This window comes from Schistocerca serialis, chromosome 3, assembly GCF_023864345.2.
Source record: "Schistocerca serialis cubense isolate TAMUIC-IGC-003099 chromosome 3, iqSchSeri2.2, whole genome shotgun sequence".
NCBI classification, from domain to species: Eukaryota; Metazoa; Arthropoda; class Insecta; order Orthoptera; family Acrididae; genus Schistocerca; species Schistocerca serialis.
In genome coordinates, this window is record NC_064640.1 from 1,053,521,369 (window position 1) to 1,053,535,355 (window position 13,987).

Below are 13,987 nucleotides of genomic sequence, written 5' to 3' on the forward strand. Positions count from 1 at the left end.
TTTGTACAACCAGGAATGGCCATTGTACGGTTCCATTACCTATTTTAATGTTTACAAAAACTTGCTTCTTAACCCTACATGACTTATTACCTAGAGCAGTAGTTATTTTACAGTTTTGGGCGGGAAACTCAGGCACAGGCTCCAATTCACACATCTTTCTATAGAAATTAAAAGACAAAACGCTCACAGCTGCACCTGTATCTAAGATAATAGTAGTTGGAATCCCACCTACTACACAAGTAGTAGAGGCTAAAACAATTTCATTTGTGTTTGAACGACATTGTGTAATGTCTTGCAAAAGTTCATCTGATATACTCTCATTGTGGTTGTATCTTATAAATAAAACAGGTAGTTTTTGTTTAGAATTATTAGGCAAATCAATATTTTGTTATTCAGTGGTGGTGTCAAATAACTGATTAACATTGAAGTCGCCCCCCAAGAATTCTTCAGCCACGACCCGGGGCATAGGTACTGACAGAGATTGAGGTTGTGTATCAGGTGTCAGTTCTATTATATTCACATTCGGATATTGCCTGTTGTGATCTACAAACTTTTGCAGTTGTTGCTGTTGCGCATTATGACTTATCTGTCGGTCGTAAGGTACGCTCCAATTTTGTCCTGGTGGCTGCTGTGGTATAGCAGTGTTTGAATGAAAGTAGTGATTGCTACGAGTCCGGACTTGATGCTGTCTTGGCTCGTAGTTATTATTATTTCTATTTCTGTTTGTGTTTTTGTTGTTACATTTGTATCCGTTGTTACCGTTGTTCTTATTACCGCGGTGCCTTTTGTATGGATTGCCGCATGAAGTGTAATTACTGTTGTAACTGTTGTCTGTATTGGAATACGCGTGTTGATTTTGATTTCCGTATTGAGACGGCATGTGAGTTTGCTGTTTTTGCTGTACCGCGTATCCAACTGTGGGTGCGCCAGAATTGAGTTGGCAAGCCTGCATGTTTTGCATACCACTAGTATAAAGATTGTGGCTGCTGTTTTGCCGCGCGAAGCGCTGATCTTCTAGTAACATGTCAATCGAATCTAAAGCCGTTAAAAAATAATCTGGATCGTCATCCGGAATATGTAAGAGTTTTTCTTTAATGTTGAAGGGCAATTTGGCCTTCAACGCACGGAGTATATCACGTGTTGCGACTGGTTCCTCCAAAAAATGTGCCATGTTCAAGTATTTTTCAAAATATCTGCGTAAGTTACCATTTTTACTGTTAAAAGTTTCAGGATCTAAAATTTGTCTTCTGAGTCGCTCCTGGACGGATTGCGACCAGAATTTGTTCAGAAAGGCACGCTCAAACTCACTGTACGTGGTACATACGTCAGCTTGACTGTATGCCCAGACAGCTGAATCGCCTTGGATGTAACCGACAATATATGAAATCTTTTTCCGATCACTCCAAGTGCGTGGAAATGCGTTTCTGAAAGATTTAAGAAAAATCACCGGATGAATGGTCCGTTTTTCTGGGATAAAAGTCTGAAAATGCCTGTGTTTTATTAAGCTTTCTTCTTCCTTTGCATTATGATATGGATTTGTTCCACTGTAATTACTGTAATGTTCAGATGGCGAGTAATTACGATAATGTTGCTGTGGTTTACCATGATAATAGCTTGGGTTTGTGTTTGCACGACGTGGTACGTGTTGTAGTCGTGGTGTGTTTTGTACTTATGTGTTTGTCGTGTGCGGTACGTATATTGGTTTCTGAACTGTACATTTTGGCTGATATTTTCGTTACATTCAGACTGTAGTTGATCGGGGAATTGTCTCATGTGTGCAGTGACGGATTGTACTGCGTCACTAATCAGCTGTTTGTTATTAGTGATGTATTCCGCTACGGAGTCGTGCACAATTGTTGGTAAATTTTCACGTATGCATCTATCAAAATGTTTGTCTTTTCTCTCTACCCAATCAAGAAATTATTTATTAATATTTTGAAAATGAGCTGTGGCAATGTTTACTGTTTGCAAGGTCTCTGCCCCCGCCCGTCATTAGACGTGACGTCATGTATTAACATGGGCTCTGACTGAGTCTTTGAAATTTTTGTGGTGGACGGCCTATTGTCAAAATTTCCGTTAACACTTGCGTCAATATTTGATGAATCGTCACTACCGGTTGCTGTCGTTAAGTCATTTTCTAACATTTGTCTCTCGTCCGAGTCGGATTGCGTCTGAATAGTATGTCTTTGCTGTTCCGTCATTGCGTATTGTTTTCTAGTTATAAACATTCCACACATAATATATGCTTCAAGAAATTACAGTTTGACACTGGTTTTAAAATAAAATGCAGTTGAACATGAATCGCTCGTAGCAACTGTGGTGTCACCGCCAGACACCACACTTGCTAGGTGGTAGATTAAATCGGCCGCGGTCCATTTAGTACATGTTCGACCCGCGTGTCGCCACTGTGTAATCGCAGACCTAGCGCCACCACAAGGCAGGTCTCCTGATACGAACAAGCACTCGCCCAGTTGTACGGACGACCTAGCTAGCGACTAGATGTACGAAGCCTTTCTCTCTCATTAGCCGAGAGACAGAATAGCCTTCAGCTAAGTTAATGGCTACAAACTAGCAAGGCGCCATTAGCCTTACAGTGATTGTAATTAAAGTCTCCTGTGTATAGTCAAGAGGGATGTACCACAATGATTGATTAAAGATAAGTATTAATCCAGCTACGTACTTTTCTTCATAGCATTAATTACGTAGCCTGTTCCAGACTTGACGCCCGTCGGCGTGTGTGCACGCGTGCCTTTCCTTCGGCTACCTCCGGTGGCGTAACAGTCTTGTTACGTCACTACAGCAACAATGGCTGTTTGTTAATTTAAAAATGTAAACTGAATATCGGATTATTCTTAATGGCTGCTGGCCATGTTACTACGTATCGTACAGAAGTCAGCCATATTGTACACTCGTGTATTGGTATTGTTGCAGGAGTTATTGTTTAAGGAAAAGTACTGAGAATGAAATTTATCACTGAAAACTGCTACGCCTGAAAGAAATAGTACAGAATCTGCTGAAGAGCTAATACACTGAATTATGCGTCTGGTCAAGCCTGCCAATGCAAAGATGCTGCGTCTTACCTTATTTTGCTGGAAGCTTCGTTGCGTCTTCCCGGGAAATTTTAGAATTGGAAAATATCTTCAGATTTTTGTTATTTCTCATAGATTCACGTCCAGGTCCAGAAAGTTGATTTTTCACATGAAACAAAGAGAACAATGTAACAAATGACAAAATAACAAGTCCGACACGCAGTCGCCAATATAAAATAAATAAAATAAAATAAAATATTAATTATTGTATATGTATGATAGTGATTGGTTGTAATTAATATATGCTTATCTGGAACGTGGACGTTTAATTATTTGGTATCAGACGCTTGACAATGGCTTTTTCGTAAATGCAATGTTATTCGTAGTTGAACGTGAAATGTGATTCGAATAATCGGACTTCGTATTTAAATCGTTTCCAAAGACTGCTGCGGTAGGTGCGGACTCAAAATCTAAATCTCAATAGTAGAATAATTTTGCCAGCCATGTCAATACGTCGTACAGAGGTGACTGTCTACTAAACATAAAAAAGTTTACACAGTTAAATCAGATATATTCAACAAATAAGCCTACAGTTAAATAATTCTACTTACTTTCATAAATATAAATTCTTTACAGAATCGAGTGCCTAGTAAGATTGCAACTCGCAGTGTTCTTATATAATTTCAAATATGGCGGTGTGCCAGTTAATAAAATATACGTGCTTCCCGCACCAGTTGCTCTGCCAGACCTCCTCCTTTCTTCATCAAACATAAGAGTATTCTAATTGTATTTTGTTTTATCAGATACATAGCGCCGCAGTTCTGTGCCATAGGCTTTATTTATTTGTCAGAGATTAATTATTTAATTAAGATTTCGCGCTTCCAAAGAAGCTCAGGCACGGCATGCAAATGTGCCTTTATATCTTTCCCAATCGAGTAACGTCTCTACGGCAACGATAGAATTTTCTTTTGGGAGTCGAGTATCTATTCTCCGATGCATTAATTCATCTTTACTGCATCCCTCGCTCCCTCACATTGACGAATTAACACAGAAATTGCGTCGCTATAAAATACACTGGGTTCCATGATTGCTCTTTCCCAATCGAGTAACGTCTCTACGGCAACAATAGAATTTTCTTTTGGGAGTCGAGTATCTCTGTTGCGAAGCATTATTCCTTCTTGACTGCATCCCTCGCTCCCTCACATTGACGAATTAACACAAAATTTGCGTCGCAATGAAATACTCTGGGTTCCACGCCTTCTCCTTCCCAATCGAGTAACGTTTCTATCGCTACGATATGATTTTCATTTGGGAGTCGAGTATCTCTTTTCCGATGCATTATTCCATCTTTACTGCATCTCTCGCTCCCTCACATTGACGAATTGACACAGAAATTGCGTAGCTATGAATGTCAGATCCCTTAATCGGGCAGGTAGGTTAGAAAATTTAAATAGGGAAATGGATAGGTTGAAGATAGATATAGTGGGAATTAGTGAAGTTCGGTGGCAGGAGGAACAAGACTTCTGGACAGGTGACTACAGGGTTATAAACACAAAATCAAATAGGGGGAATGCAGGAGTTGGTTTAATAATAAAGAGGAAAATAGGAATGCGGGTAAGCTACTACAAACAGCATAGTGAACGCATTATTGTGGCCAAGATAGATACGAAGCCCACATCTACTACAGTAGTACAAGTTTATATGCCAACTAGCTCTGCAGATGACGAAGAAATTGAAGAAATGTATGATGAAATAAAAGAAATTATTCAGATTGTGAAGGGAGACGAAAATTTAATAGTCATGGGTGACTGGAATTCGAGTGTAGGAAAAGGTAGAGAAGGAAACATAGTAGGTGAATATGGATTGGGGGACAGAAATGAAAGAGGAAGCCGCCTGGTAGAATTTTGCACAGAGCACAACATAATCATAACTAACACTTGGTTTAAGAATCATGAAAGAAGGTTGTATACATGGAACAACCCTAGAGATACAAAAAGGTATCAGATAGATTATATAATGGTAAGACAGAGATTTAGGAACCAGGTTTCAAATTGTAAGACATTTCCAGGGGCAGATGTGGACTCTGACCACAATCTATTGGTTATGACCTGTAGATTAAAACTGAAGAAACTGCAAAAAGGTGGGAATTTAAGGAGATGGGACCTGGATAAACTGAAAGAACCAGAGGTTGTACAGAGATTCAGGGAGGGCATAAGGGAGCAATTGACAGGAATGGGGGAAATAAATACAGTAGAAAAAGAATGGGTAGCTTTGAGGGATGAAGTAGTGATGGCAGCAGAGGATCAAGTAGGTAAAAAGACGAGGGCTAGTAGAAATCCTTGGGTAACAGAAGAAATATCGAATTTAATTGATGAAAGGAGAAAATATAAAAATGCAGTAAGTGAAACAGGCAAAAAGGAATACAAACGTCTCAAAAATGAGATCGACAGGAAGTGCAAAATAACTAAACAGGGATGGCTAGAGGACAAATGTAAGGATGTAGAGGCCTATCTCACTAGGGGTAAGATAGATACCGCCTACAGGAAAATTAAAGAGACCTTTGGAGATAAGAGAACGACTGGTATGAATATCAAGAGCTCAGATGGAAACACAGTTCTAAGCAAAGAAGGGAAAGCAGATAGGTGGAAGGAGTATATAGAGGGTCTATACAAGGGCGATGTACTTGAGGACAATATTATGGAAATGAAAGAGGATGTAGATGAAGATGAAATGGGAGATATGATACTGCGTGAAGCACTGAAAGACCTGAGTCGAAACAAGGCCCCCGGAGTAGACAATATTCCATTGGAACTACTGACGGCCATGGGATAGCCAGTCCTGACAAAACTCTACCATCTGGTGAGCAAGATGTATGAAACAGGCGAAATACCCTCAGACTTCAAGAAGAATATAATAATTCCAATCCCAAAGAAAGCAGGTGTTTACAGATGTGAAAATTACCGAACTATCAGCTTAATAAGTCACAGCTGCAAAATACTAACACGAATTCTTTACAGACGAATGGAAAAACTAGTAGAAGCCAACCTCGGGGAAGATCAGTTTGGATTCCGTAGAAACACTGGAACACGTGAGGCAATACTGACCTTACGACTTATCTTAGAAGAAAGATTAAGGAAAGGCAAACCTACGATTCTAGCATTTGTAGACTTAGAGAAAGCTTTTGGCAATGTTGACTGGAATACTCTCTTTCAAATTCTGAAGGTGGCAGGGGTAAAATACAGGGAGCGAAAGACTATTTACAATTTGTACAGAAACCAGATGGCAGTTATAAGAGTCGAGGGACATGAAAGGGAAGCAGTGGTTGGGAAGGGAGTAAGACAGGGTTGTAGCCTCTCCCCGATGTTGTTCAATCTGTATATTGAGCAAGCAGTAAAGGAAACAAAAGAAAAATTCGGGGTAGGTATTAAAATTCATGGAGAAGAAATAAAAACTTTGAGGTTCGCCGATGACATTGTAATTCTGTCAGAGACAGCAAAGGACTTGGAAGAGCAGTTGAATGGAATGGACAGTGTCTTGAAAGGAGGATATAAGATGAACATCAACAAAAGCAAAACAAGGATAATGGAATGTAGTCTAATTAAGTCGGGTGATGCTGAGGGAATTAGATTAGGAAATGAGGCACTTAAAGTAGTAAAGGAGTTTTGCTATTTGGGGAGCAAAATAACTGGTGATGGTCGAAGTAGAGAGGATATAAAATGTAGGCTGGCAATGGCAAGGAAAGCGTTTCTGAAGAAGAGAAATTTGTTAACATCCAGTATTTATTTAAGTGTCAGGAAGTCATTTCTGAAAGTATTCGTATGGAGTGTAGCCATGTATGGAAGTGAAACATGGACGATAAATAGTTTGGACAAGAAGAGAATAGAAGCTTTCGAAATGTGGTGCTACAGAAGAATGCTGAAGATTAGATGGGTAGATCACATAACTAATGAGGAAGTATTGAATAGGATTGGGGAGAAGAGAAGTTTGTGGCACAACTTGACCAGAAGAAGGGATCGGTTGGTAGAACATGTTCTGAGGCATCAAGGGATCACCAATTTAGTATTGGAGGGCAGCGTGGAGGGTAAAAATCGTAGAGGGAGACCAAGAGATGAATACACTAAGCAGATTCAGAAGGAGGTAGGTTGCAGTAGGTACTGGGAGATGAAAAAGCTTGCACAGGATAGAGTGGCATGGAGAGCTGCATCAAACCAGTCTCAGGACTGAAGACCACAACAACAAGAACGTGAAGTACTCTGGCTTCATTGCCTTCGACTAAATCGAGTAACGTTTCTACGGCAAGGATGCGATTTTAATTTGGGAGTCGAGTATCTCTTTTCTGTTGCATTATTCCATCTTTACTGCATCCCTCGCTCCCTTACATTGACGAATTAACTCTGAAATTGCGTCGCTATGAAAACACTTGGTTCCATGATTGCTCTTTCCCAATCGAGTAACGTCTCTACGGCAACGATAGAATTTTCATTTGGGAGTCGAGTATCTCTTTTCCGATGCTTTATTATTTCTTTACGGCATGCCTCGATCCCTCACATTGACGAATGAACAGAGATATTACGACGCTATGAAATACTCTGGGTTCCTTGCCTTCTCCTACCCAACTGAGTAACGTTTCTACGGCAACGATTGGATATTCTTTTGGGAGTCGAGTATATCTTTTCCGATGCATTATTCCATCTTTACTGCATCCCTCACTCCCTCACATTGACGAACTAACACAGAAATTTCTTCGCTTTGAAATACTCTGGGTTCCATGCCGTCTCCTTCCCAATCGAGTAACGATGGGATTTTCATTGGGGATTCAAGTTTCTCTATTCCGATGCTTTATTCCTAGTTAACTGCATCCCTCGCTCCCACACATTGATGAATTAACACAGAAATTGCGTCGCTATGAAATACTCTGTGTTCCATGCCTTCTCCTTTCCAATCGTGTAACGTTTCTACGGCACATATAGGATTTTCCATTTTTAGTCTACCTATTTGACGATGCATTATTCCTTCTGTATTGCATCCCTCGCTCCCTCACAGTGACGAAATAACACAGAAATCACGTCGCTGGGAAATACTCAGGGTTCCATGCCTTCTCCTTCCCAATCGAGTAACGTTTTTACGGCAACGATAGGATTTTCTTTTGGAAGTCGACTATCTCTTTTCCGATGCATAATTCCTTTTTTACTGCATCCCTTGCTCCCTCACATTGATGAAATAACACACAAATTGCGTCGCTACGAAATACTCCGTGTTCCAATCCATCTCCTTCCAATCGAGTAACGTTTCTACGCCACTGATATGATTTTACGTTGGGAGTCGAGTATCTCTTTTCCGATGCACCATTTCTTGTTTACAGTATCCCTCGCACCTCTACATTGACAAATTAACACAAAAATTGCGTCGCTAAGAAATACTCTCGGTTCCATGTCTTCCCCTTCCCAATTGAGTAATGTTTCTACGGCAACGACACGATTTTCTTTTGGGAATCTTTTATCTTTCTTCCGTTGCATTACTCCTTCTTTACTGCATCCATCGCCATCTCACATTGACGAATTAACAAAGAAATTACGTCGCTATGAAATACTATGTGTTCCATACTTTCTACTTCCCAATCGAGTAACGTTCCTACGGCAACGGAAGGATTTCCTTTTGGGAGTCGTGTATCGCGTTTCCGATGCATTATTCCTTCTTTACTGCAAACCTCGCTCCCTGACATTGACGAATTAACACAGAAATAGCGTCGTTATGAAATACTCTGGGTTCCATGACTTCTCCTTCCCAATCGAGTAACATTTCTACGGCTATGTATGGTTTGTCTTTTTGGAGTCGAGTATCACTTTTCCGATGGATTATTCCTTCTATACTGCATCCGTTGCTACCTCACATTGGCGAATTAACAAACAAATTTCGTCGCTACGAAATATTCCCTGTTCCATGCCTTCTCCTTCCCAATCGAGTGACGATTCTATTTTAACGACAAGATTTTATTTCGGGGCGTGTATTTCTCTTCCGATGCGTTATTCCTTCTTTACTGCGACCCTCGCTCCCTCACATTGACGAATTAAAGCAGAAATTGCGTCGCTATGACATACTATGGGTTCCATGCCTTCTCCTTCCCAATCGAGTACCGTTTCTACGGCAACGTCATGCTTTTCTTTTATGAGGCGAGTATCGCTTTGCTGATGCATTATTTCTTCTTTACTGGATTCCTTGCTCCGTCACATTGACGAATTAACGCAGAAATTACGTCGCTATGAAATACTCTGGTTTCCATTCCTTCTCTTTCCCAATCGAGAGACGTTTCTACGGCAACGAAAGTATTTTCTTTTCAGAGGCGAGTATCTCTTTTCGGATGCATCACTCCATCTTCACTTCAACCCTCGCTACCTCACATTGACGAATTAACACTGAAATTTCGTCGCTATGAAATACTGTGGGTTCCATGCATTCTACATCCCACTCGAGAAACGTTTCTATGGCAACGAAAGGAATTTCATTTGGGAGTCGAGTATCTCTTATCCGATGTATTATTCCTTCTTTACTGCATCCCTCGCTCCCTCACATTTACGAGTTAACATGCAAATCGCGTCGCTATAAAATTCTATGGAATCCATGCCTTCTCCTTCCCAATCGAGTAACGGTTTTACTGTAACCCCAGGATTTACTTTTGGGATTCGAGTATCTCTTTTCCGATGCTTTAGTTCTTCTTTACTGCATCTCTCGCTCCCTCACTTTGAAGAATTAACACAGAAATTGCGTCGCTATGAAATACCCTGTGTTCCATGTTTTCTCCTTCCCAATCGGGTAGCGTTTCTATGACAACGATAGGATTTCCTTTTGGGTGTCGAGTATCTCTTTTCCGATTCTTTATTCCTTCTTTACCACATCCCTCGTTCCCTCAGATTGACGAATTAACACACAAATAGCGTCGCTAAGAAATACTGTGTGATTCATGCCTTCTCCCAGCCAATCGAGGAACGTTTCCTAGGCAACGATAGGATTTTCTTTTGATATTCGAGTATCTCTTTTCCGATGCACTATTCCTTCTATACCTTATCCGTCGCAACTTCACATGGACGAATTAACACAGATATTGCGTCGCTATGAAATACTTTGCATTCCATGCATTTTCTATCCCAATCGAGTATCGTTTCTACGGCCACGAGAGCATTTTCTTTTCGGAGGTGAGTATATCTTATCCAATGCACTATTCCCTTTTCACTGTATCCCTCGCACCTTCACATTGACGAATTCACACACAAAGAGCGTCGCTATGAAATACACTCTGTTCCATGCCTTCTCCTTCCCAATCGAGTAACGTTTCCACGGCAACGGTAGGATTTTCTTTTGGGAGTCGAGTATCTCTTCTATGATGCTTTATTCCTTCTTTACTACATCCGTCGTTCCCTTACATTGACGAATTAACTCATAAATTGTGTCGCTATGAAATACTTTGGGTTCCAAGCCTTCCCCTTCCAAATCGAGTAGTCTTTCCACGGCAACGACAGGATTTTCTTTTGGGAGTCGAGTATCTCCTGTCCGATGGATTATACCTACTTTACTATATCCCTCGCTCCCTCACATTGACGAATTAACATACAGATTGCGTCGCTGTGAAATTCTCTTGGTCCCATGCCTTCTCCATCGGTATCGGGTAACGTTACTACGGAAACTACAGGATTTTTTTTGGGAGTCAAGTATCGCTTTTCTGATGCATTATTCTTTCTTTACTGCATGTCTCACTCAGTCACATTAACGAAATAACACAGAAATTGCGTCGCTATGAAATAGTCTGGATTCCATGCCTTCTCCTACCCAATCGAGTAACGTTTCTGTGGCAACGATTATATTTTTATTTGGGAGTCGTGTATCTATTTTCCGATGCATTACTCCTTCTTTACTGCATCCGTCGCTCCCTCACATTGACGAATTAACACAGAAATGGCGTCGCTATGAAATAGTCTGGGATCCATTCCTAGGCCGGCCATAGTGGCCGTGCGGTTAAAGGCGCTGCAGTCTGGAACCGCAAGAGCGCTACGGTCGCAGGTTCGAATCCTGCCTCGGGCATGGATGTGTGTGATGTCCTTAGGTTAGTTAGGTTTAACTAGTTCTAAGTTCTAGGGGACTAATGACCTCAGCAGTTGAGTCCCATAGTGCTCAGAGCCATTTGAACCATTTTTGATCCATTCCTTCTCCTTCCCAATCGAGTAACGTATTTACGGCAACGACCGGATTTTCTTTTGGGAGTCGAGTATCTCTATACCGACGCATTATTCCATCTTTACTGCATCCCACGCTCCCACACATTGACGAACTAACACAGAAATTTCTTCGCTTTGAAATACTCTGGGTACCATGCCTTCTCCTTTCCAATCGAGTAACGTTTCTACGGCACTGATAGGATTTTCCTTTGGGAGGCGAGTATCTCTTTTCCGATGCATAGTCCCTTCTTTACTGAATCTCTCACTCCCTCACATTGATGAATTAACACAGAAATTACGTCGCTATGGAATACCCTGGGTTCCATGCCCTCTCCTTCCCAATCGAGTAACGTTTGTACGGCAACGATTGGATTTTCTTTTGGCAGTCGAATATCTCTTTTCCGATGCATTATTCCTTGTTTACTGCATCGCTCGCACCCTCACATTGACGAATTAACACTGCAATTGCGTCGCTATGAAATACTGTGGGTTCCATGCGTTCTCATTTCCAATCGAGTAACGTTTCTACGGCACTGTTAGGATTTTCCTTTGGGAGTCTAGTATCTTTTTTCCGATACATTATTCCTTCTATACCAAATTTCTCGCTCCCTCACATTAACAAATTAACACAGATATTACGTCGCTAGGAAATACTCAGGGTTCCATGCCTACTCCTTCCCAATCGAGTAACGTTTCTACGGCAACGAGAGCATTTTCTTTTCGGAGTTGAGTATCTCTTTTCCGATGCACCATTTCTTGTTTACTGTATCCCTCGCACTTCTACATTGACAAATTAACAAAAAAATTGCGTCGCTAAGAAATACTCACGGTTCCATGTCTTCCCCTTCCCAATTGAGTAACGTTTCTACGGCAACGACACGATTTTGTTTTGGGAGTCGTTTATGTTTCTTCCATTGCATTATTCCTTCTGTGCTGCATCCATCGCTATCTCACATTGACGAATTAACAACGAAATTGCGTCGCTATGAAATACTCTGGGTTCCATTCCTTCTCGTTTCCCAATCGACCAAGATTTCTACGGCGACGTCAGGATATTCTTTTAGGAGACGAGCAACTCTTTTCCGATACACTATTCCTTCTTTACAGCATCCCTAGCACCTTCACAATGATGAATTAACACAGAAGTAGCGTCTCTAGGAAATATTGTGGGTTACATGCCTTGTCCTTCCCAATCGAGTAACGTTTGTACGGCAACGACAGGATTTTCTATCGGGTGTGGAGTATTTTTTCTCCGATGCATTGTTCCTTAATGACTGTGACACAGAATGGCGTCGCTACGAAATACTCTGGGTTCCATGCCTTCTCCTTCCCAATCAATTAACGTTTCTACGGCAACGACAGGATCTTATTTTCGGAGGCGAGTATTTCTCTTCCGATGCATTATTCCTTCTTAATTGTGTCAGTCGCACCCTCAGATTGACTGATTAATACAGAAATTGCGTCGCTATGAATTACACTGGGTTCAGTTACTCCTTCTTCCCAATCGAGTAACGTTTGTACGGCAACAACAGGATATTCTTTTAGGGGACGAGCATCGCAATTCCGATCCACTATTTCTTCATTACTGCATCCCTTGCACCTTCACATTGACGAATTGACACAGAAATTGCGTCTCTAAGGAATATTCTGGTTTCCATGCCTTCTCCTTCACAATCGAGTAACGTTTCTACGGCAACGACAGGATTTTCTATTAGGAGTGGAAAATGTTTTCTCCGATGCATAGTTCCTTCTTAACTGTGTCCCTCGCACCCTCACATTGATGAATTAAAACAGAAATTGCGTCGCTACGAAATGCTCTGGGTCCATGCCTTCTCCTTCCCTGTCGAGTAACGTTTCTCTGGCAACAACAGCATATACTTATAGGAGACGAGCATCTCTATTCCGATCCACTATTCCTTCTGTACTGCATGCCTTGCACCTTCACATTGACGAATTGGCTCAGAAATTGCGTCTCTAAGAAATAATCTGGGTTCCATGCATTTACCTTCCCAATCGAGTAACGTTTCTACGGCAATGAATGGTTTTTCTTTTGGGAGTCGAGTAGCACTTCTCCGATGCATTATTCCTTCTTTACTGCATCCATCGCTCCCTCACATAGACGAATTAGCACAAAAATAGCGTCGCTATGGAATACTCTGGATTTCGTGCCTACTCCTTCCCTATCGAGTAACATATCTACGGCAAACGATAGGATTTTCCTTTGGGAGTCGATAATCTCTTGTCCGATGCATTATTCCTTCTTTACAGCATCCGTTGCTACCTCACATTCACGATTTAACACAGAAATAGCGTCATTATAAAATACTCTGTGGTCCATGCCCCCTCCTTCAGAATCGAGTAACGTTTTTAGGGCAACGACAGTATTATCTATCTGGAGTCGTGTATCTCATTTCTGATGCATTATTCCTTGTTAACTGTGTCTATCACACTGTCACATTGACGAATTATCACAGAAATTTCGTCTCTATGAAATACTCAATGTTCCATGCCTTCTCCTTCCCAATCGAGTAACATTTCTACGGCAGTAACAGGATATCCATTTGGGAGTCAAGTATTTCATTTCCGATGCATTATTCCTTCATCCTGCTTCCCTCGTTCCCTCACATAGACGAATTAACACAGAAATTTCGTCGCAATGAAATACTATGGGTTCCATGCCTTCTGCATCAAAATCGAGTAACGTTTCTATGGCAACGACAGGATTTTCTTTCGGCGATGAGTATTTCTTTT